Source organism: Molothrus ater, chromosome 1 (assembly GCF_012460135.2).
Source record: "Molothrus ater isolate BHLD 08-10-18 breed brown headed cowbird chromosome 1, BPBGC_Mater_1.1, whole genome shotgun sequence".
NCBI lineage: Eukaryota > Metazoa > Chordata > Aves > Passeriformes > Icteridae > Molothrus > Molothrus ater.
The window spans coordinates 57,570,140-57,595,191 of record NC_050478.2 but is presented as its reverse complement, the minus strand read 5'-3'; the positions used below and the strand labels follow the sequence as shown (position 1 = coordinate 57,595,191).

The window sequence follows — 25,052 nt, the reverse complement described above, 5'->3', positions numbered from 1 at the left end:
TGCCATTTGTTGATTTTTTTTTTGTTTGTTTGACTTAACATTTATCTCATGTTAGTCAGTTACTCATTAACTGATGTGGCTGATGTTATAGTCATATGAAGAAAAATTACCCACTGATTCATTGGAATCAGAATTCTTCATAAAAGAAATTATTTTTAATCTTTTTTCCATCACTATTGGACTTTTTCAAACTAAGGCTGAATGCAGGAAATATCACACTGGGAAAATGTTTTCATATTAACTGTGTATGCAAGAACAGGCAGTTTGTCGTTGAAATAGTTCCTTGATTATTTGTGAATAGACTAACAATGTACCTCTGTGTCTAAGTGCTGGCATCGAAAAGGTAGGTATTTCTTAAACTAGGCAAAGCATTCTTACATTCTGGTATGGCTTGTTAATATGTGACTGTACAGAAGTACAGAAGCTAAATCCACCTTGGTGTGGAACTATGAAATATTGCACTAATGCATATGCAGTACATTTCCTATAAGAATAAAGAAACTATTGAAAGCTGACAAACCTGGTTATTGTAGATGTCTTTAAGATTAGCTGTAGTTTCAGTAGGTGGACCAGAAAAGTCCTTCTGAAATTTATTGTTTTGTGCAGTTGGTACAGAGTGTGTAACTTTCTAAACCAATGACTGAACCTTTATACTTGGTTTCCTGTTTCTGCATTGTCACTGGATTTAAGTCTTGCTGTTTTACTTTTTGGCTCTATACTTTTTATATAACCTTATTTTTTAGCATGTCCTGGACCTTTGAAAACTAGGAAGGAGAATTGGAGCCACTCATATATTCTTAACATAGATTGTTTGGATGTCATAATATCCTCTGTTATCTGTTAATGGGTTTAAAAACTCTTGCTTTTAGCCTGTGTCTGGGTTAACAGTGGAAGAATTTGCTTCAACTGCTCATAAGAACTGAAGTTAGAATACAGCAAGGTCTTGATTATTTTGCTTCATCTGGGAAGAAATGTGCTATTTGTGTACATGGAGTTAGAAGAAAAAAAGGTCAGGGCATCTGGGTGGTTCATTGAGTTTTGTAGCTCAAAAACAGCAGCAGAACATCAAAGTATTTGTTTTCTGTAAAAAGAAGTGCAGAAGGCACAGAATTAGAAGAAGACAAAATTTTTTGGTAAAGTCAGTTTGCTATATATAGCTGTTTCAAGTATAGAGAGCTCTTGAAAGAAAAAAAAAGTGTTATTTTTAGTGTTAGCTCTCATCTTCTCACAGTCCAGAGTTGCCTGAATAAGATGCCACAAATCTGCAGAGATCTGCAATTCTGTTCTTAAGTTCTTGTCCACTGGATGTCCCCAGTGTTCTTGTGTTAGAAGAAAGGGGATTTTTCTTAAACAGTGAGTCAGCTGTAATTAGCTAGCAAATTACAGCAAAACTGTGTTTTAGTTAGCCAAAGGGGTAAAGATATGCTTGATTCCTCAAGGGTCTTGATAAGTGGAGGGAAGGGAGACAGCAGAGACTATATTTATGTATGTCAGTGATGACAATTTTATGCCACAGTGGTTCCCGTTAATAATTACATGAGCATGTAATGTTAGTTCATCTCTTCCATTGCACTACTCAGCCAGTCTGCCAGCTCCTTTGGTGTTTCCGTTAATTATTTCTTCCTAGTGTATGCAGTGAGAGGAAAGAAATTGAAATGTCATGTTTATCTACTTTAACCTTAAGTGTTGCTAATGAGAACATGAGCAAAACCAGTTTATAAGTATGAGGTAATCGCATGGTGAGGACAACTGAGATAGTCTTTCCTCTCTAGATGCAGGTGTTTGCTGCTTGTGGTGGTGGTGTAGGGCGCATGTGGCTTTGATTCTTTCAGCTGGGCACTGTTCTGCTTGGTGATTTGTCACTTTGGCTTGAAAGGAGAGTTGGTGGTTGTAATTCAAGGTGGCATATGAAGTTTTACACGCTATGTCAGGCACGAGGTCACCAAGGCAGATGATGTCCTTGCTTCCAGCAATAGGCATGCTATTATGACAGGTTAGTTAACATCTTCCATGTATGGAAGTATGGGTGTTTGGTTGGATAGAGTAGTGAATCATGAGTCACAGTCACAAATGAACCGCAGAAGTGCAGTGTATTAAAACCTAGGACTTGCAAGCCCACTGAGGAGTCAGAAGGGAGAGCCAACAAACTACAAAAGTTCAGTCTGTCCTGTTTTCTTTAGGGGTAGTGTAGAGGTCATGAGTGAGCTGCGACTCACTCATGTGCTACTTTTTTTTTTTTCCCTTTTTATGAGTAATTTATGATTTAAGAAGCATTGAGAATTGGAGATCAATCTTTTTCATAACCATTTACGGAGTCAAATGCAGTCTCTTCTATGCTAGTGGTTAAAAGCTGTTCCTGAGTGTTTAAGCTGGAGTGGGTTGTCCTCGTGTATTCAGGTAGTAGCCCCTTTGACTCTTTGCTTGTGTTGTGTACAGAACTGATGTTTCTTTTTGTTCTTGCAGCTTGTTCTGTTGCGTGGTGTGGTGGTTTGACAGGAAATGTGTTTTTTGGGATGCTGTGTTTTTGGCCAATGGATATTCAAACTTTAATATTGGCATTTAACCTGACCATTGAGACATGGACACGCCTCTGAGAACACGGAGTTAAAAGCAGAGCTCTCCCCTGGGAAGGTCCTCTTGGGTTTCCGGCGGGAAAGAGTTCGGGTCTCTCCCCCGGCCCAGCTGCTGGCTGGGCAGGGGGAGGGGAAAGCCATGTGGCCGAGAGAGGTAGGCCTGAGCCCGGGGGTGGAAGGGTAGAAGAGAGACACAGAGAGAGAGAGAGACACCGAGAGCCATCGGGCAGCCAACCTGAGAGACACAGAGAGAGAGAGAAAAAGAGCCGCTGCCTGGGACTGTAACCTTGAGACTTGATAAACATGGGCCTGCGCCGGCAGCACGGCTGAGACGGAGAAGAGGGGGGGGTTCAGCCGGCCGCCTGTAGGAGCTTTTAACCCCTTTTTAGAGAATGAGAACTTTACAGAACATTGACCTTTTCTAGAAGATAGAGTAGAAGATGAAGAAAGAAATGGGCCAGTGTGAGAGAGGTCTGGGCGAGTGAGAGATAATAGAAGAATAGAGAAGAATCCTAGTAGGAAGAGATGATGGAGTGGCTTTTGCTGGACTCTTTTTGTATAGCCATGGACAAAACCATGTTCCTTGTGATACAGAGACTGCATTCTAGGGGGAGGCAATGGCCTCAGAACCAAGAGGGTTCAGTGTTGATGCCCCTCGGCCCCAGGGAGTGAAAATATGGGGAGGACAGGTGTCCCAAAGGAGAGATTGTTTGTGATACAGAGACTGTTCAGTGTTGATGCCCCTCGGCCCCAGGGAGTGAAAATATGGGGGGGACAGGTGTCCCAAAAGAGAGATTGTTTGTGATACAGAGACTGCTCAGTGTTGATGCCCCTCAGCCCCAGGGAGTGAAAATATGAGAGGGACAGGTGTCCCAAAAGAGAAATTGTAGAGACAAGTGTCCCAAAAGAGAAACTGTGCCTTTTTTAGATCGAGACAGAGCATCCTTAAAAGACAACCCTAGAAGCAGTTCTGGTCCGTGTTCAGTAGTGAGAGCACTAGACATATAAAAGAAGAAGTCACGACGGCAGATGTACTCCAGGCGGTGCCACAAGTAACACAAGAACACACGAGGCTTCGACTGTGTTTCCAGGGGAAGCCCATGGTACAAGAAAGACTCCTCTCCTCTTGATGAACTAAAGATTGATTGTCTAAAAAGTAGTGCTGGACCGAGAGTTGGTGATTTGAAGAACAAATGTATTGTGTTAGAAATTTAGTGAAGAGAAGAAGAAATGCACTTGTGAAGTTTTCATTTTCCCTGTATGTGTGTGTTCCTTTTTATTTGTAGTTGTAGAGTAGTTAATAAAGTTCTGGTTCTTTTTTTTCCCTAAGCAGAAGCCTGCTTTGCTTATTCCTAGTCACATCTCACAGCAGAAACCAAAGAGAAAGTATCTTCATAGAGGCACTAGCATTGTGCCAGTGTCAAACCATGACACGTGGGCTGCATCTTCTTTTTAATATTCTAAGGATTATAGATGACCTGAGGCCCCCTCTACTCAGTAATCCCCTCTGTGTACCATGAATTGAGTCATCATAGGAGTGTTCAGAAGATCATAGCAGCTGTTCTGAAAGAAAACTCCACCTTTGTTGTCCAGGTGTTGCTGCAGAGTTTCTGGCTCTGCTGGCTGAGAGACAAATCTGTCCCGGAAAAGGTGAATATGTTAAATGAAACAGTTTTCACTGGGGCTAACCTCAATGTGCTTGCTAAAGTGAGCACACATGATGACTACTACTGAAGCTCAGTATCACGGTGAGGGAAACTTGGACGCTCAATATGAGTGTTTAGCAAGCTTCGTTTATTGAAGAGAGCATCAAACTTTTATGCAAAACAAGTAATAAGCTCATACATATTCTGCAAGCTAAGCAATCTATTGGCTATACTACAATATCAGCTCTTCCTCATTCCTTAGGGATTATATCTTTCTTTTCTCATGTCTCTCTCACTACTTGTTATTGTACTACGGCTATGCTCAAGGACACAGTGTTTTGAAGGTGCTGGGACCCAGATTAGCTTCATCCTCCCGATTCTTGGTCCAGGAAGTGGCCCCTGTCATGTAGCCATTCCTCCACAGCTCAGTTGAGTGGTGTAAAGGGATGAACCTACAGTCTTTAGACTGTATGTGTGAGATTTGAGGGTGCCTGCTATATGAGATTGTAGAAATAATCTAACACTTGGTTTTCCCTAGATCATCATGTAATCCAAGTCAGTCATGCTTTTCCTGGCTTTCTTTGTGTTTTGGTTTCTGAATATCAAAATAAGGTGGTTTGTGTTTTTTTGGTGTGATGTATACAGACTATGTTCTTCATAGGAAGTGTTTTTAATTTGGAGACAAATCTGTGAAGATAGGTGAGTCCACAGAATCTGTTCTGCTTCCTCTGCTAAACTGCTGACCCAAAGTCAGTTCCAGAACAAGGGTAAGGTGTTGGGAACTGCTGAAGTTCTAGATTTCTTGAAAAGCAGAATATTTACCCATTAACTAAAACTTAGATGATGATTAAAGAATGCTATAAAGGATAGAGGAAGGGAGAAAACCCTTTGTGTTTCCCTGTATATGTGACGTGAGTGAAGGCATTACTCTTCAACCTGTTTCATTGATTAGAGTATGTGAGCAGGGCACTGAGTCTGCATTGAGCTAGTGCTAACTTTTTAGGGAGCTGAAAGTAGATAGTACAGCTGAGAGCAGCAGTGGATGCTCAGGTTCTGCACCTGATCTGATTGGTGCTTCTTTGACTGTCTGGAAAGAGCTCAAACAATGCAGCTGGGACATTTTCAAAGGTACTATCTTTTTTTTCCTTATTTTATCATCATTTTTTATTCCAGGTGGAGACACCCTGCTTTCTTCCAAGCAGCTATGAGCTGGTAAGTATTTTTGGCACTACTGATATCCATCAGGTTTTATTAGGTTAGGGGTTAGATTATTCTTGTAGTCTCCTGTAACCTCTTATTATTTCAGTACTGTGCTATCACCTTCCTCTCTGAAGGCTTGGCAAATGAAGGGTCTGTTCCTGAAGCTTGTTACTGTGTCCTATCCCATGCAGGAATCCACATGTTTTGTGCTTTTGTGTGTTTTAAATTTAAAAAAATACTTCAGTAATTATTTGTTTCAACATACTCATGTCTCATGTCAATTTGGAAGTATAAGTAGTGTAAGATTTATTTGGGACCTGTTTGTTCCTGGTGGAACCCATACTTGGTTAGGATAGAAAAACCTTAAGCCTTTTCTGGCTTGAAATACTGTATTTGGTTATTTTAGCTCCAAGGGTAATATGAGTGATACTCAGAAGATGGATTGTAACAGTTACTTATTGAACCAGCACTGGCAGCTGCTAGTGTCATTACTAGGACTAAGCAGCCAACAGCTGATGCACCAGTGTCAGCTAAGAACTCTATGTATTTTAGGTAAGTGGTACAAGCACTGGCAATTAGGAATCCTACATCTCACTTCTGCATTGCTTGTGAATTGGCCAAGTTACTTTGTACATTTTTGTGTCTTGATTTCCCTGCTGGAAAAATAGAGGTAATGGTACATACCTTCATGAACCACAGAAGTCAAAAGGTGCTTTTAAAATTATTATCCTGTAAAGCAAAGCCTGGAAACTGAAATCAGTAATTTCTGGTATTATGAGGAATGTGAGTATCAACTCATTCAAGATCTCTCCTAGATTTTACGCAGTAATTAACCCATATCAGAGCCTGAGGATCTTGTATAGCATCACTGCTAAAATTATTAAAAGAAGAATTTTTAAAATAAACCCTTTCTTTGTAGCTCACAGTATTAGGGGCATACTGGCAACTGCAGTTTCTTTCTTTTGTATTGTGCACACAACCCACGTATTGATTCTGAAATGGAAAACCAATTACTGTGGTTCAGAAGAAATTTTAAAGATATAGCAACCTGTGGGATATGTTACTAGTCATTAATAATTCTTATTGAACTTGGTTTATGTGAACTTGGTTTATGTGTGCATGGGGCAATGCCTGATAATGTAGTCCAAATGGACTCTGTGACCTGCTGGCATGTAAAGAGTGTAGATGGCATAACTGGCCTAACCTGTTCTAGTTTACTAGCAGGAATGTTGCCAGAGGTGTATTCAGTCACCAAATGAACATTTACTAGTTTGGGCAGAAGGAGTGGAATTCTATTTAAATTTCTTGCAGGGATATCTGTAGGTGAAATATTTTCACTATACAGTATACAATATGTTTTGTTGCTGAGAGTGAGATTGAATAGTGTGGTTCGCTTTTGGTGTGTAATGTGGTGACATTTTTATATTAGGAATCTTTGTTCAGCACAAGTAAATTTTTTCTATTTAGTGAAGAGTTCTGTTGTTCTGAAGAAGGAATAGTTGCAAGCAATTTCTTTTACAAGTGTTTTGAGTGTAAAGTTTTGACAAGATCAAGAATAAGCAGTTGAGAGGCTTAGATAATAGGGAGGGCAACATCTATTCAAATTAAACAAAACATTGTGGCATCGTAATTTGCTGCTGAACCATGGATTTATCCCCATTCACTCCAGCCAAGGAATTCCAACCTTTTAGTCTTCACCTGAATAAACAATACATATGCCTTCTTTAAATTAGTGTTGCATCCATTTAGTCAATGTAAAGATTGCCTATATTGCACTCCTTAAACTGGCAAGATAGTAGTTAGACTCTCAGTGACATATTTCTTGAAGCCTGATTAAATTCACAGATATTATTTTTCTTCAAAATGTGTGTTTTATTGAGTATTTTCTTTTGTCTATTTCCAAACTGGCCGTTCCCATTTCTCATGAACCACGTCTTGAAGCTTTGTAATGACATCAGGAGCCTTATATATCAACTCAATGCAGCTGTTTGGGCTTTCAGGTGTTAAAATATAAAGCAGTTCCTGTGTTCTAACACTACTTACTTTATGGTGTCATGCACATTCTCACATTCCTCAGAATGTGGGATGATGTTAGTCTAGCTCTATTAATTAAATTAGAATGTTTAGCAAAGATGATGTATTGTGTTGCACTTAATTTTATTTCATGAAGAAACAACGGCCTATTTGTGGGAATGGTCTTTCATTGCAGAGATTATAGCTTAACCCAAAAATTGAAGAAAAAAAAGGGGGGGGGGAAGTGTCATGGTCACTGTGTTTGTTTGTTTTTACCTTAGAGCTGAGTGAGCTTATATAGTACTTCTAAAATTAGATAAAATCAAAGATGGTAGATTTGTCTTAATGGTCTTTACTGGAATTATTGGATCATATTTTGAAAGATTGTTAGTTACTCAGTTGATAGTATTCCTTAAATTGATGTTTATAATTTAAAAAAATGCTGACAACTTAAGTCTTTTTCTCTAGTGCTGTCAAAGTAAGAAAAGGCTTAGGCCCTAACTGTAAAGCTCTGAATACTTCTTGTTTCATCTATTACTTAAAAAAGATGAAAATGAAAAGGAAAGCCAATGGAAGCATATTATTTTAGAGATAATTTTTGGATTCCAGGAAATAGTCTAGGGTATTTTAAGATGCTTCAAAAGGGCAGTAAGCTAGTCTTCTTCACTGAGTTTCTTTTTTGTCCTTCATGAGAGTGTATCTTTGAAAAGAATAAGGCAGACTAAATCTTAATTCCTCAGAGTCCCATCACCTATGCCACCAAATTTCTTGAAGTAAAGAAATGTGTGAAGGCCCAAACCTCTTACATACATGAATTCTTATCTTAAAATGACTTCATTGATGAATGGTCCTTATGACTGCATGACATGTCAGTTTTAAGACATGTTTAAAAAGTGATCTTCAGCACAGAAATTTCTGATTTTTCCTTAATAGCCTTTCTTCCTCCCCCCTCCCCCTTTTTTCCTTACATTTTTTTCCAAATGGTTACCAAAGAATTCTGCATACCTCTAGTCTGCCACTTCTATATCACTTGTCATAACTTGCTGTTATAATGTGGACAGATTAAATGGACACATACCTGTAAAGTATATTTTACCATAACAGTCACTTCAAGCTGAAGTTTGTTTAGGTGTTTTGCTAAGTCTTTGAGTGGAAGTTTGATGATTTTGATAGAAACTGGGGAAGGGCGTCAATGGTTCTGATTCCCACCCCCTTCTGCTTAATTATGCAAGCTTCTTTTCTGCCTGTAGAAAGAAAAATCAAAGACTTGAACATTCAGGCTCCTCCTAACAAACTAAATCCTGATTTTGAACAGTAAGTCAGATTGTGCTCTGTACTGTTTCAAAATAGGAGGAGAACAGAATAAAAGTACTTGCGGGAGAAGTAGAGATTGGTTTGCTTTGTTTTTTTTTTTTGGTGTGTGTATTTTGCATTTGGTTTTTTAAAAGGAGCAGGAGTATACCTTGAAAAAATTGCTGAAGAAGTGAGTGTGAAGTCACAAAGGCTTCATTTTAATTGCCTGTCTCATTTTTTACTTGAAATCCAAGGTAGTTCATATATACACCTACATATATTAAACCTAGTGCCAGTATTTTCTAAAAAAAAAAAAATTAAAAGCTAAAAACTGAAAATACATGTTGATATATAAAAGTTAAACCAAACTCCCAGTTATGTATGGGTAAAGTGAGGAAAAGAACAGGAAACTTTAAGAAAATTCAGTACTTTTAACAGTGTTCGAAAGAATGCTTGTCCCCTGTTGCTAAAGAACCCTCTCCTTCCTTTTTTTTCATACTGTTGAATGCAATCCTCTCCAGAAGCTTTGTATGAGAAAGATCAGTGAATATGAAAAAATGAATTTTTATCCCTACTGCATTCATTTTTAAACACATGTTTTGAGAAAAAAAATGTGACACAATTTACTGTTCCCATGGAACACAATCTGTTTTTAACGTGGGCATGCAAGAGATTTTTTAAGAAATGGGAAGTTGAATAATTCTTTGTAGTATTGGGAGAGTCTGTGCATGTAGATGAAGAATTGCATTCTCCAATTTCATTTTAAGTGAAGTCTCATTACTAGAAGATATAGTATGTTAATTTGGGTTAGTCAGGCATGACCTCCAAACACAGTGGATGGAGTATGATGACAGTATCTAAACTGAGCTAGAAACTGACATATACAATATATACAATGATTTTGCTCTGCCAGCTCTGAGTTTGGTTTCTGGCTTACATTAGTAAAAGCTTTTGTAAAAAATTAATCAAGTGGGTTTAGTTTGTAATAAGTGTCTGTGACTAATGGCTAATTAGTTCTCATGTTTTCCTGTCTTTCTTCTTCCAAGAAATAGTGTGGAAAGCTTATGGAAAACTAGGAACATGCCCAGCTCCATTATTTAGGGAAACTTCTTTTTTTTTTTCCCCCTATATGCGACATTCAAACTTTGGTTCACAGGATCTGTGAAATGCATGCAAAACAAGCATTATATGCATATGCAGGCTGGATTTGGTGAAGGTGAAGGACATGCTAAATCTACCAGACTTTCCCATTGATACGAACTTTCATTGCTCCTTCCAAGACTGTCACCAGAGCAGTTCTTAAGGGAGTGCTGCAGGCTATAGCTGCCTGTCTCATGCACATGCCTGCACATCATGGGAGTGGAAATGCAGCAGCCTTGTTCTGTTCTCTGATTTGTTTGCAAAAGGTGGGAATATCCAGTGGAGGTTTCTATTTGTCTGTTCAGTTCCTGCTCTGTCACCATCCAGAACAATAGTGCTCATGTCTCCATGAAAACTGTGGGCTTTGGAGAAATGTTTAAAGGAGGGATGCTTCTTCACTTCTGGTTCATACAGCTTTCCTGAACTCACAAGGAAGCAAAGGTGAAACTTTTGCTTGAAACTTTTTGAAACTTTTTTTAAAGCTCTCTCTGTCTTGCTGTTCAGTTTTTCTTTATTAAATTTTGATGTGTGCTTTTCTCTTCCTTTCCTTTTTTTCCTTTCAGCTTCTTAAAAAGATTTTCCTAGCTTTCTCAATTTCTTGATTTGCAGTCATAGATATGTAGAAGAACAGACTAATGTGACACTTTCTTGACAAAACTTATGAGCTGATACCTGATTTGAAATACTTGACATGATTGTGTTTTAAACTTTTTTTGGATTTCAGTTCTCCAGAACCGGGCTGGTGTGGGCCTCTTTGTAATGCATTTCTATGAGGTTTATTTTTTAGTTTTAGATTTCAAGTGCTTGCCAGAGTAAGGCCCTGCTCTTTGAAGACTTGAAATGCAGAGTTGAAATTCCAAAATGCTGTTTAAGTGCAGTCAGTGCCTTGTTCATTAAAGTCTTTGACTTAATCATAAGAGAGCACAGAGAATAAAACTGCACGAATTGGCTACCCCAATCCCTCAAATTACGAAATGCAGTGATCCCAAATTGACCTGTGCAAGGCACACTCAATTCAAAAGCTAGTCATTGTGTTTGCCAGGAGGGAGGGCTCACATTGTTTCTAAGAATGTTAGAGGATTACAAGATTTAATAGGAATTAAAAGATGAAGTTTTGTTATAATACAGTATGTTCAGTTCCAAGCGTTCATCCAAAATGAAATGAAAAGCAGGCTTTCTTTGAAAAATCGAAGCAACAGAAACAGGGAATCGGCAAGAGGGAAAGGTTTGGTAGTTCCCAGAGCCAAGTTTGCTTGCTTGTTAATTTTCTCCAAATTGACTTCAAACCTTTCTACTGAGTGTGGTACTTTTTCAAGGCAGAAGCATCTGCTTTTCAGAAATGTCACACTAATTACTATAGCAGATAAATCCAGAAGCATGATTTTCTTTCAAGGTACAGCATGCTTCTTTCTGCCATCCCACCTTTCTTTTTCTAAAGCAAAATTATCCAGATTTTTCAGATTACTCAGTATAGATAGTTTTCAGATGGCATAGAAATTTTTCTTATATGTTTGACCTCACTAAAAAGCAAATGGGCTTGCATAGGTTCTGCTTGACAGCTCACACTGGAAAAGGGAAATACCCACTACTACAGGGTGTATTTTTTTCTGCTTATCTGCATAATTTTCTATTCTTTCATAGCTTATCCTGAGAGTGACAGATCTTATGTCCCTTGTGAAAATGCCTCTGATTAATATTTGAAAATGCTTTTTTAACACTGAAATGTGTGAAAGGATAGGGCAATACTAATGCCATCACTATAAGTGAATGCTAGCCAAATATTAAAATAATAAATGACTGTGGCATTAGTTATTACAATGTAATCAACGACTGCCACTTGTCTTTCAAAAGGAAAAGACAAATCTTTTAGGGTTAATTTAAAAATCTGTTTTTCTTACAGTCAGAATTCATTGTAAAAAGCACAATGAATCATGTATCTACATGGACCCTTCTCTTTAGATAGAACTGTGAAGCAAGTGTGATACTTTAGGTAAAATTCTGATCTTTGGTCTGACTGCTATATAATGGTGAATTCTGTTTGTTTATTGCTTAACTAAACTTCAGCCTCTGGCATCCCATTCAATTTTAGTTCTCTATCATGTCAAAAATCATACTTGTTTCATTTAATTTAGCTTTTTCACATTGGTGCAAAAATTTAGGACTTGATCTTAAGTAAAATGATGTGGTAGAAGTATTACATATGAACTTATTTTGATTCTTATTTAATGTCATTGAATGCTGGAGTCAAACCTCAGGCATGTTTCTCGGAGAAATGTCTTGGAGAACACCACCTGGTAGATTTTGAGGGTGGAAAGGGGGAATTAATTGGGTTTTCAAAGTCTTTAAAGGGCAATCCAAATGAGAAGTGCTCAGGGCAAGGTAGTGTTACTGATGAGTGAAACAAAGTTAACAAATGTGAAGAAACTGTAAGTGGTGTCATTTTATCTTTTGCTATAATAACTTCATTTTTCCTTCAGAGAGGCCATTTTTAGGGAGTCATTGTCAAAAATCTGTGATGATTTTTTTCAATAATGATAGGAGGGAGAGGTGGAATTGTTTTTGGAATGATTTTAGCTTGTTCCATGGAAAAGTGGTTTTTATTTCTAGCCATGTCAGTCTAATTTCCTTTAAGATGACTTCATTGGGGGGTGATAAGGATGTTTCGTTGTGTTTGATATTGAAATGCTATGACTGGTGAGGTGCAGAGGTAGAACCATAGAATCACAGAATGGTTTGGTTGGAAGGGACCTTAAAATATTGTCTAATTTCAACTCCCCTGCCATTGGCACAGACACCTTGCACTAGACCAGATTGCTCTGAGCCTCATCCAGCCTGGCACTGAACTCTTCCAGGGATGGGTATCCACAGCTTCTCTGGGCAACCTGTTCCAGTGCCTCACTACCCTCACAGTAAAGAATTTCTTCCTAATATCTAATCTGAAACTACCCTCCTTCATTAAAGCCATTCCCCCTTCTCCTACCACTGCATACACTTGTTAAAAGTGCCTTGTCGGGTTCGGCTGTCTGTCTCTACCCCGACACGGGTAGTGTGGTTCTTGGGTGGCACGCGTTTCAAAGGACGAGTCTGGACTCTTCAGCTTTTTGGTCTTCTGATTGTTTATTATTTTTTATCTACAAAATTTTCTGTCTGCCCAACAGAGGTCTGATCTGCAAGCAGTCACAGGCACTCTCTGACCACCAAGGGGCGGTCATGTCTTTTTATACTAATATCTACGTACATAATATTTACCTTTATTTTCCAATGCTTTTCACCCATGTTAGCAAGTGCACCTTCACCATAAACCAATCCCCAAGTGCCAACATCACCACAGGAGATGGAGGACAAGAAGAAGAAAGAAGAAGGACGAGACACGCCCTGATCCCTCCATCTTGTCTCCATAACCCCCCTGTACCAAAAACCTTAAAGTCTATATTTCACCCTCTAAATGTGTCCCTTTTACACCCTTCACTCTAAAGTGATTCTCTTGTCCTCAAACTCTTGTTACTTCTGTGGATGGATCAAAATCAAGCCACCAAGCACTCTTGGCAACATTCCAGGATTTTCGAGACCCCCCCCAAGGGTTCTCCTGGCATCTCTGGACATCAGGAACGATGTGCTGAGATCCCACAGTGCCTCTCCACTTTCCTTTCTTCTGCAGGCTAAACAACCCCATCTCTCTAACCCTGTTTTCATAGGAGAGGTGATCATCTTCATAGCCCTCCTCTGTATCCTGTTTCAGCGGGTTCACATCTTTCTTGTATTGTGGCCCCCAGAGCTGGATGCAGCACTCCAGGTGGGTTCTCACAGGAGCACAGGGGCCATCTGCCTTGACCTGCTGACCAACTGCTTTTGAGGCAGGCCAGGATATGGTTGGCTTTCTCAACTGGAAGCACATGTTGTTGAGATGTATCAAGCTGCTTGTTCACCAAATCCCCAAGTCCTTCTTCCCAGGGTTGCTCTTGATCCATTCTTGGCCCAGGCTATATTTATGCTTGGGATTGTCTCAAGGCAGGCACAGGACTTTGGATTTGACCTTGTTAAACTTCATGAAGTTTACACAGGCCCAGCTTTCAAGCCTGTCTCGGTCCCTGTGCATGACATTTTTTCTCTCCAGCATGCCCATCACATCACCCAAATTGGTGTTGACAAACTTGCTGAGGGTGCTCTTGATCCCACTCTCCATGTCACTGACAAAGATGTTATAGTGCCAGTCTCAATAGCCACCCAAGGAATGCCACTGGTCTCCACTTGGACATTAAGCCATTGACTGTAACACTGTGACTATCCAGCCAATTCTTCATCCACCAAGTGGTCCATCTGTGAAATCTGTGTCTCTCCAATTTATAGACAAGGGTGTTGTGTGGGACAATGCCAAATGCAATGCACAGGACCAGGTAGATGATATCAGTCACTCTTCCTTCATCTGCCAGTTTTTGTAATGCTGTCATAGAAGGCCACCAGATTTGTCAGGTGAGATTTGCCATTAGTGAAGCCATGCTGGCCATCACCAATCACCTTATTTTCCATGTGCCTTAGCTTAGTTTCCAGGAGGATCTGCTCCATGATCTTGCCAGGCACTGAGATGGGACTGACTGGTTTGTAGTTCCCTGGGTCTTCCTTATTTCCCTTTATAAAAATGGGGGTTATGTTTCATTTTCTTCCAGTCAGTTGGAGCTTCAGTGGAATTCTACAGCTTCTCAAATGTGATGGATAGTAACTTAGCCACTTCCAGTTCCCTCAGAACCCATGGATATTTCTCATCATATCCCATGGACCTGTGCTCCTTCAGGTTCCTTAAGTGGCCTTGGACCTTGTGGTCTCCTACAGCAGACAGTTCTTCATTCTTCCAATCTCTGCCTTTGCCTTCATTGAGTATCTCAGCCTTTTCTATGTCCTGGGAAACCAGGTCTCCCATATCCTTCTTGATGAAACCTACATTTTCCCTAGTCTTTCTTTCATTACCAGTATACCTATGGTAACCTACCTTTAATGCCCTTGGCCAGATCGTGTCAGTTCTGTGGCTGCTCAGACAGTTTTTCTGTTTTTCTTAGTCTCTACCTTCACCTTTTTATAATGTACCGTTTTGTCTTTGAGTTTGTCCAGATGTAACTTGTTGATCCATGCAGGCCTCTTGAAATTTATGCCCAGTTTCCTCTTGGTAGGGATGCATAGCTCTTGAACCAGGAGGAGACAATCCTTGAATTTCATCCAGCTTTCCTGAGCTCCTTTTCCCTCCAGGGCTTTAAGCCCACAACATTCTACCAAGGAGATCCCCAAAGAGGGGCAAGTCTGATCTCCTGAATTCCAAGGTAGTGAGTTTGATGTGCATGCTCCTCACTACCCCAAGGATCTAGAATTTCGCTGCTTTGTGGTCACTGTAGCCCAGGCTTCCCTTGAGCTTCATGTTCTCCACCACCCTCTCCTTGTTAGTAAAAACAAAATCCAGCACAGCTCTTCTCCTTGTTGGCTCATCTGTCACTTGGAGATGGAAGGGATCAATGTGTTCCAGGAGCCTGCTGGATTGCCTGTGTCGTGCTGTGTCATCCTTCCAACAGATACTGGATTGTTTGAAGTTCCCCATGAGGACCAGGGCTTGTGACCCTTCAGGTCATTCTGTTTTGCTGTAGAAGGCCTCATCATATTGGTCTTCCTTGTCAAGTGGCCTGTAGCAGACCTGCACTATAATGTCATCTGTTCCTGCCCTCCTCCCCTTACATCCTGACCTGTAAACTTTCAAATCAGCTCCTCATCAATCATGAGGTAGAGCTCCATGCTTATTTACAGAGAGGACAGCACTACCTCCTCATCATCCCTGCCTGTCCTTCCTAAAGAGCGTGTACCCTTCCATTCCAAAACTCCAGTCATAGGAGTTGCCCCAGTATGTTTCCATGATGTCAGTAAAGTCATAAGCATACATATGTGTTACGCAGGTTAGCTATAATAAACTGAGTATACTGTTATCATGGTGTTCAATATCTTATATTGAATTTAAGTATTATGACTACACATGGGGCTCATGAAATGTGATAGGCATCAAATCTTCTGTTGTCTCTGATTTCTAGTTTTACATCTGGAAAATAATTATCTTAATACACATCACATTTTCCCCCTGGAAACCTCCTTTTACACATGGTGTTAGAAAAAAACACCCCAAAAATGGTGCAGTGAGATATTTTAATATTTGGTGATGTTTTCCATGTGAGATATCAGACCTTTCGCCTATGGCAGTATGTCTTCCAAATTGAAGAGAAGTCAGAAACTGGAAACAGCAGCCATGAGATGAATAGGGAAGGAGGGAAGGGAGGACTTTCACAGTTTTGTTACAGAGATTGTAAAATCAGTTTGGCTGTTCTTTTTCTTTTTTTTTTTTTAATGATTTTTTTTTTACTTTTTTCACTTGGATGTGCCATAGATTTATTGTGTGATCCCTTCCTTTTTGGTTTTTTTTAGCACTTAAAACCAGAAAGATTTATAGTTATATATTATACAGCTATCTCTTAGAGTGGTTAGAATGGTCACCCCATGAAGGTGTAGCAAATAATGTTGAAGTTTCAAAGGAAATGTCAAGCCTTCACTAAAACTTTAGGAATTTGAAGTTTAAGTCTTCAATCTCAATGGGGCTGATAGTCTTGGTTAAGATATTTACCTTGGATATTAGAATATACTTTCAAAGCATCTCTTCATATGTGTTCAGTCAGAGACTTGAAGCTGGATTGTTTACATCTCGAAAAAATGTACCACAGAAGTTAGCCAGTCAAGGAGTTTATTTGTAATTTTAGTCTTAGAGCTGATGAATAGGCAGCAGGAATAGCAATGTTTGGCTTGGGGCAACAATTTTAAAGCTGTGAAGGGAGCGTATGAAGGCTTGAGTGTAATCCCTTATTACATACATGCATACAGACACTCCATGTGTATACAAACACATCTGTTTACCTGAGATGGTTCTTTCAGCACAACTCATTTCAACAGTCTTCCCCTTAAGTCAGAACAAAAAAGGAAAAGTGTGATCCTGCAAGCTGAGATAGTTATGTCAAACCCTGTGCTTTTAGCACTCTGTGTTTCCTCATTACTAAAGTGGAGAGAGCTATTGCATCTAGTAGCGTGAGAGAATATAGATATTTCAGTAGAAGCTTGACAAACTGGAGAGCAAATTCAAAACATTAAAAATGAAAGAGAAGAAGGGCTTCTTGCTTCTTATTTCATATTTCACCTTACAGCTATCCTAGAAAACTTGCAGACTACACCAATCCAATGCCAGACTGAGAAATACATGGACAAAACCCCTTTTAACTGGCACACATTAGGTGTAAGCCTCATTTACATCTCTATATGCAATTACACAAATAGGCTTGTGTTGGAAGAGTGGGTGCTGAGTTCAGCTTATGTATGAACTTTCTGGTGAAGGGCCAAAGTGAGCAGTGTGTTTTCCCAAGTGCTTTGCTTGTGCACCTCATGAAGTCTCTTTGTACAGAGATTTCCAAGTGAATCCAAAAACTGTATTTTGTGTGTTTTGTCTTTTTCTATTTGAGTCTGTATATTTTCCTAGGTAGCAGTGGATGTGCTAAGACTGAAATAATAGTAACTGAAGTTAGAGTTATACAGTTGTTTGTCTTCTGCTGAGAAGAACCTGGAAGATTCAAACAATAGTGTTCATGGATTGAATTAACAGCAGTGATCAGTCTGTATGTTAGTTCTTCTGACTATCAGATTTGTACTTGCAACACTGTGGAGATTTGATAGCTGATAAGGCAAGTCAAAATTTTAAGTAATAAAATCAAACAAATGCAAAGCCTATTCTCATGGATTAACCGTGAGCCAGTCTCACATTGTAAGCATTATGGTTGATGTGGGATGTATGCCCTGGTAAACTGTGTGTGGTTCATTTAACTAAGCAAGGTTTTGAAGGTGTTGTAATTTATATACACTGAAAACCTATAGCTCTTTCCAGTTGACATTTGTAACTACTGTGTGTCTGGACTTTAGTGAGCAAAAAAAGTTGACAGTTATGAAACTGCCTCTCTAGTTCAAAACATCTTTCCCACAGCAGGATTTGAAGACCAATTTTTAGTTGTACCACTGCTAATATTAGACTTTTTGTAGTAATGAATTGGCTCTTTCCTTTTGAAAGGTTTGTTTTAAGCCTCCATTGATACAATTTAGCATGTTTTTAAGCCTTGAGAATATTTTTTTGTCCAGTACTTATAGAAAATCTCAGTAGTTCACTTCATTAATGTCCACTCAAGTGTCTTTTTTCATGAAAAAGCATGAAAATGAGAGATTGGGTGAAAATGCAAAAGGGAATAAGTGGTTGACAATGTACATCTCCATAGATCTTGTACCTTGGAATAAACACTCTCAGTAGCTGAATACTGTCATATAGACTTGAATATGCAGGACGATAATGCAAAACTAATTAATTTTCCATATCTGTTTGAAAGGTAGTTAGCTTATTAATACTGTAGAATGAATATGTACTTCTGAATGATTTTTTTTGTGTATGTGTGTATATGTATATATATGCCATTAGGAGGGAATTTCTTAAAATGTACTTAAGCTATCTGGAGAAATAGTTTGTGTTAACTTTTCCCTTTTACAGGCTAATAACTCTGAGACGGTTAAAAATCATATAAGCAGAAGTGTAAATAATTCTGTTTTATTTATTATTTTTTCTTTTACTTGGCCTGATTTATTTTCCTGCTTGTGGCTGCTTATTTGTATCACATCTTCATACAGCATTTGTTGCTAGCCATTTTCAAAGTATGCACTTTGGTTTCTGTACGGTGTGAAATTAACTTCTGATTAGGACCATTAGTGTTTTTTTCCACCACTGAGTTTTTTCAGAAACAATGACATGACCTCTGCATCCCTTGTTTTTAAATCAAACATGGGAGAAATAAGGGGAAATATTATAGTCTTCATAGACTCAATTGTATTTAGACGCATTCAGAAAGTCAAGAGATTTTTTTTTCAGCAAGAATAGTATTAATTCTTGTATTGTATTCAATATGAAATTGATCTTTTAGCTTATATTTTTTCCAGTTGCTATGCCATGTTATTTAAAAAACAAATTAGGTGCCACTTCCCAACCCTTTATTACTATGGCTGTAGTACTCCTGGTAAAAGTAGTATTAATGACATTTATTGAAGTACAGTAGAACCCAGTTGTCTAATTGATGTAGAAATTTCTGCAAATAGGAAGTACAGCCCATTTCAATACTAACAACACTTATAAGTATACTTTTAGCACAATTTCTGTAAAATAAATAAGACAAAAAAGAAAACTTTTAAAGTCCTTTGGAGTTACCATGTAACAGAGATGTCAAATCTTGTAGATTACTAAATAAATTATGGGAGATGCCTATAGTTAACTATCTGCTAGTAGGCAACTGTGATGCAGGTGTTTGATTTGCCACTGTGAAAATGAGGCTAAAATTTAAAAAGGGACAGAAGAAAGGACTTGCAAGATGCACATGGTCTTCACTGATTTATTGTTCAATTTCAGACCAGCTCTCTATTGCAATAAATGAGCATCTGTTTCACAGTATTAGTCCTTTGTGCATTGCATTTATTTTGTGATGCTGTCCATGGTTCAGTGCTGCAGGCTTCTGCTGGTGCCACTCTGTGCAGGGCATGAAGAGTTCTGATCCCTGACTACCTATGTAGACAGGAGATGTTCAAAGAGGTCACGTTTGTATTAGCAGTATAGTTCATTTCCTTTGGCTGACAACAAATGTTTTTCTACAACCAAGGGTATCTCTGTGTTGTATCTATGCTATTATCTACTCTGTTTCAGTAAAATTAGAATTATTTCTAATTGATAGAATATATTTGATATTGAGACCAGCTAAAATGTCTAGTGACATGATAGTTTCATCTTTCAGTTCACTGTTCTCCTTAACTAGACAAATTGACTAAAATTAAAAAATCAGAAAAGAGCATACTTCTTAGTTATTTGCATATGAATAATTGGTTTTGACAGCTGCTTATAGTGAAACAAATGTGAAGCAAAATAGTGAGATCACTCTCTGATCTAGTTGCTAGTTGGAAGTTTTTAGCATCTTTGTATTACATCTGAATACTTCAGAGTTTCTACTGGTTTCTGTTTCTACTGGTTGTTACACAAGCCAAGATCATATGTTTCTTGACTTTTTTTTCTGTACATGTAATATTTTGTGCACAGCCGTTTTGAATGCAGCTTTAATACCAAGAAATGTTTTTTCAGCTGTGCCTTTTGTCTTATTGTGTTTTGCATTGATTATTACTTGACCATTAGTGAGCTTCCTGAAATTGTCATTAGTTACTTTCTATGGACCAGGAGCAAAGGTTGACATGGATTGACGTGCAGAAGAAAGGTCCAATCTGAAACACAGATGTATATTTGGAAAAGAGAGGAGATGTAAAGCTGCGAGGCTGGGTGATTCACAGAATGCTGTCCCCAGACAGTGGGGCTGGATGCAGCCATGAGATGAGGCTTGGGTGAGGCTTTTGCAAGTCTAGTTCTGTGACTGCAGCACACAACCCATCTGTGTGGTGCTAATGGGAGATGCATCTTTCTGTTCTCTTCCTTCTAATTTTGTGCTGTGCTTGTTCTCCTTTTTTTTTTTATTAACTAAACTGGAAAAAACTGCTTTAACTGTTTGTTGTCTCTGGAATTGCTGCTTCTTTCTCTTCTCTCCTTTGCATATTGTTTCATGGCGTCTGGTCCAGGAAAGAAAACCTCTCTTGCTTTTTTCTGGCAATGTGTCTGCTAATGGAATATTTCTAGTGTCAGCTCTTACTGCTTTATAGGAAAGGTATGTAAACATCAGCCAAGGCAGTTTTGCCTCGGTTGTGACACTACCTAGAATTCAAAATTTTGTTAGCTTTTTTCTAGTGTTCAGGGTAGCTCTGAGGCATGGATAGCACATTCTTACTTGGGAAATCAAAAGTGCCTTTTCTTACATTTAAAGGCCTTCCTCATGGAATGTTATTTTATTCTTAATATTATCATATTTAAAACAAATAAATCAAACTTCCTGTTTCAGCTAAAGGCTAGCAGAAATGATTCTGTCACTTTCTATTCAAGAATTGTGTGCACATAATCTTCTGTTAGTTAACAGGTGGTCTAAATTTGTGGTGAAAGTTTTACTTCAGTTTTGATCATTTTCGTCTTAACTAGGTCTGAGAGAAACTCAGGAGATTCACTCTGAAGGCTTTCCTTTTTCCTTCTTGCCCTGGCAGATTGGTAGGTAGGACTCTATATCCCAGGGCCCAACAAACATTTTAAAAATTGAGGTGGACTACAAAGCCCTACAGTGAACTTGTTTGGGAAGCGTGGCTGTTTTGGCTGAAGTGGTAGGAGCTCCTGTGAAAGAATCATGGGAGCAGCTTTGCCAGCTGCTAAGAGAGAGAGAGAAAGCAAGCTGGGATTCATAAGTTCTGTGGACACTGCCATTTGCAAGGGTCACATTTGTCTGGATTCCTGCAGTCACACTATGCAGGGGAACAGATCAGGATTTTTATACCACAGTATACAAAACAAAAGTAAATTTGCTTTCAAACAAATAGCTGCTTGCAGTAGAAATAAATCTCTTCTGTGGAGTCAACTAAAACAATATTTTAAATTAATATTTATATTTACTACAGGAATTGATACACAATAGCACAGAGATATTTTTATTTACAAAGCATGAATATTGTCTGCACTTGGAATCATTCTAAAGCCAGAAGCCAAAAGATTATGCAAGTTCTGGTTCTCATGCAAAACATCCAAACATGTTTCACTGTGTCAGTAGGAATTATTATGGTGAGCAGTCCAACAATCAATGTAGCTCATTGCCCTTTTTCTGCAGTATGCTGGAGTGTATAGAACTGTTACACTGTGCCTTGGAATAGGTTGGAGAATTTCTTCTGATTCCTGTCCATGGCTTGAGGAATGAAAATATATCACAGATCTGGTTCAAATGCATTCAGGTATCTTGCTGATGAGTCTCTCTCTTTGTATTTTTATTTATGCTGTTTGAATGGTGAACAATCACACAGAAAAAAAAGTTTCATAAGATGATTAAAATCTGTGTAAAATCAATGTAATTATATGCAGATTAGCTAATCAAATACTCTGTTGCTTATAGCACCATTAAAAATGGGCAGAAATAAAATACTTATATTCTAAGTAGATACATGTCATTCTTTCAAAATGTCCTGATATCTTTAAGTCACAGCTTTGTCATTGATTGATATTTCAGATAGTTGGTTTCTACTCATTGATCCTTATGCCTCTCAATGCTTTCATTCAAGAGGGAGCCCAGGAGAGAAACAGATGAGCTACGTGAATGCATGCCAGATCTTGGAGCTCTGAGTTTGCAGTAGTGCAGTTCCTCAAAGGAACATATATATGGTTGATGTACAGCTGACTCAGCTGTTTAGATTAGCCCAGTCCTTGAAACCAGGTTTTCTAATATTCTGCTGAGATAATTTTTAAGCAGATACTATGTCTTTCTACTAATACTATTGTATTGTATTTCAGAGCCAGCAACTGGGTCTTAGAAAAGGCAACTGCTTGATTTTTCATTTAGCTTCCTTAGTCTGTCCTTGATTCTAGTCTCAAAAGGGGCAAGTCATAATCCCACGCAGGATTTCTAAGCCCATGTGTGGCCCACAGGTCTAGTTTTACTTTGGTATTGGAAACTAGTAGGTAACATATTGATTTACTTACTTTTCCAGAGCTGTGTAGTAACTCAGTGTATGGCAGAAATGCAGATTTGTCTGGGGCAAAACTGAACTCCCTTTTCTGTCGGGGTTTTTCACTAACAGGACGGGACTGCTGGGATACGATCCTTGAGCTTTATTGCAGTATACACCTCATTACATGGTTAAGACAATAGGAAGATGGCAACAGCTCATATACTGCCAGCAGCAGCTGAAGATTTCTTTGTTGCAAAGCATTTAAAAAACTTTCTAGCCAATAGCGTATTGCTAAAGCTTATAGACAATTGTTCTAGCCAATCACTAAAAGAACATGTACACCTGCTTCACAGAATGCGTGCTTGTATGCTTTCTATTAACAATACACCATACACCATTATTAAGCTTAAAACCTTCTACTAACTTGCTAAGCATAGCATTGCTTGCACTGCTTTCCTGCAGTCTTAAGGTCTATCTTAACCAAGCCTAAAATTCAAGCTATTGTTTCATGTCCTTGCTTGCTGTACTATTATAACTTTTTCTACTTTCAGACTTTGCAGCTGCAGCTAGCTCTTAAGTTTTCTGTTCTTTCTGTTTCTAAGGCCTGCTTTTACAGCTTTCTGGAAATCTTACCTTTACTACTTCCCACATTTCCCTCTCTCGGTACAGCTACAAAGTAACTTTCTTCACTTTGCAGTTTATTAACTATCTTGCATTACATAGCTCTATTATTATACGTATTTCTTTTTGCTTGTTTGAGGCACTTCTCTTGCTTGTTTTAAGTGTTGCTATTTTACACTACAGCAATTTTAATGTTGTAAAAAATCGGGTCTATTCAAAGAATAGAAGTCAAATCTGGTAGTAATTACTATTTATTGTTCTAATAAGTCTCGTTTGTTCTTAATTTAAAGCCTTCATTTATGTCTATACTTGCATCTACTATCTCTCTAAGATCTCGAGAACTTTCTGTGGTTCTATTTCATACATCTTTCTCTTGTACAATAAAAACTTCTTTGATAGTTTTGTCTATAATTTTTTGCACATACTGAAGTATATAAGGTACTATTACTAGTATTGCCACTAAAACTAATAACACATAAAAATCTATTTTACAAAGTTTCTTTAACTAAGGTGTAAAGCTCTATCTTTTGAACAAATTGTCTGTGATCTACTGTCTTTTTGATTCGAGCTGTTAGATCTTTCAGCTTTTGTATGCTTTTGTAAATGGATTCAAAATGGTCAGACAGATTCATATAACACAATCCTTCAAATTCCTCACAACCATGTCTATGTGCCAGTAAAAGAAAATCAATTGCTGCTCTATTTTGAAGGGTAGTATGTCTAACACTGCTGACATCTATTAGCATATCGCTAATTGCAAAAGTGGCATTGGTTTGTTTAATCAGCCAACATCTAACTTGATCTAACTGTTTCACTGCCATGGCAGAAGTAAGTTGGGATAGAAGCAAACCTGCTGAAATTCTTTTCACAGCTTTCTAGGGCCTAAAATCACTGTTTCAATTTTCTTCATATTGATGGGTGAATCTTCTTCCTCTATGTTTTTTCTTAATGACTGTTTTAGTACTAGGTGCTAGCACAGTAAGTTGTCTAATACTGCATGGACTACATTCAAGGCATGATGGAATGCTTTGCTAAGCCCTATCTCCACAAATAAACTAATATCCTTTTGGTAATTGTCTTGGATATTGTTCAACCCCAGAAATTCCACCCCAACTGAGTAATTACACCAAAAGCTTGAGTTTCTGTAAGCAGAGTAATTGTGAGTGACATTGTATTTTGGAGGATCATTGTCTCGCCAATTGCTATCTAAAAATGTAAGACAGAAACCTATTGTTAAGGAACTAAGAATCTTCAATTCTTGGGGTTCAGAAGGTACTTTAGAAAGTTCTTTAGTCTAAATGTCCCAATTAACTACAGGATGCTCCGGTTGGCAACTTCACCTGGCTTACTATTGTTTTTTGGTCAAGGGATCATAATATATGGGTATCAGCTAATCTTTCACTGACACACTGATTAGACAGGTTGAAAAAGGCTTTTCTGGGTTCAAGTTGGACAGGCATATGATGTCTGAGCCTGCTGCCTTGGCTAAGGTCACCCAAACACTTGTTTTTGGTTGTACTACAGGCAAATCTGCACTGCAAGAAGCAATTAAAGCTAGCCAGCACCAGTGTAACACTCGATTTTGCTCTATACCTTTCATAAGCTATTTTTTGGCAAAACATTTTCCCATATAGTTCAACTCAAATTCTGCTTTTGTTCCTTCTTAAAGTTGTCTGAAGAATAAACAACTGTGTTAAAAAAGTGGTTTTTTGTATGTTCTTTCTAAGGCCTGCTTTTACAGCTTTCTAGAAATCTTCTTACCTTTCTATTTCCCACACCTTCATCCTTTGTCCTTTTCATAATCTTTCTGGTGTCAGAAGCTCTATTACAGAGGATTTTAGCCTACAAACTGTGTAAGCCTAATGAGGTATGTAAGCCTACTGGCTGTAAGCCAAGTTACCTT

The 25,052-nt window shown here is 38.4% G+C and overlaps 1 protein-coding gene across 1 annotated transcript in view; it reads left to right on the top strand.

Annotated features, from left to right (window-relative positions):
* The window catches only part of TNS3 (tensin 3), a 213,040-nt gene that overhangs the window by 58,460 nt on the left and 129,528 nt on the right, over positions 1-25,052 (top strand). Inside the window, exon 4 of the mRNA XM_036398155.2 lies at positions 5,393-5,431. The gene's annotated coding sequence lies outside the window, so the exon portion shown is untranslated. The remainder of the gene's footprint in view (positions 1-5,392; positions 5,432-25,052) is intronic.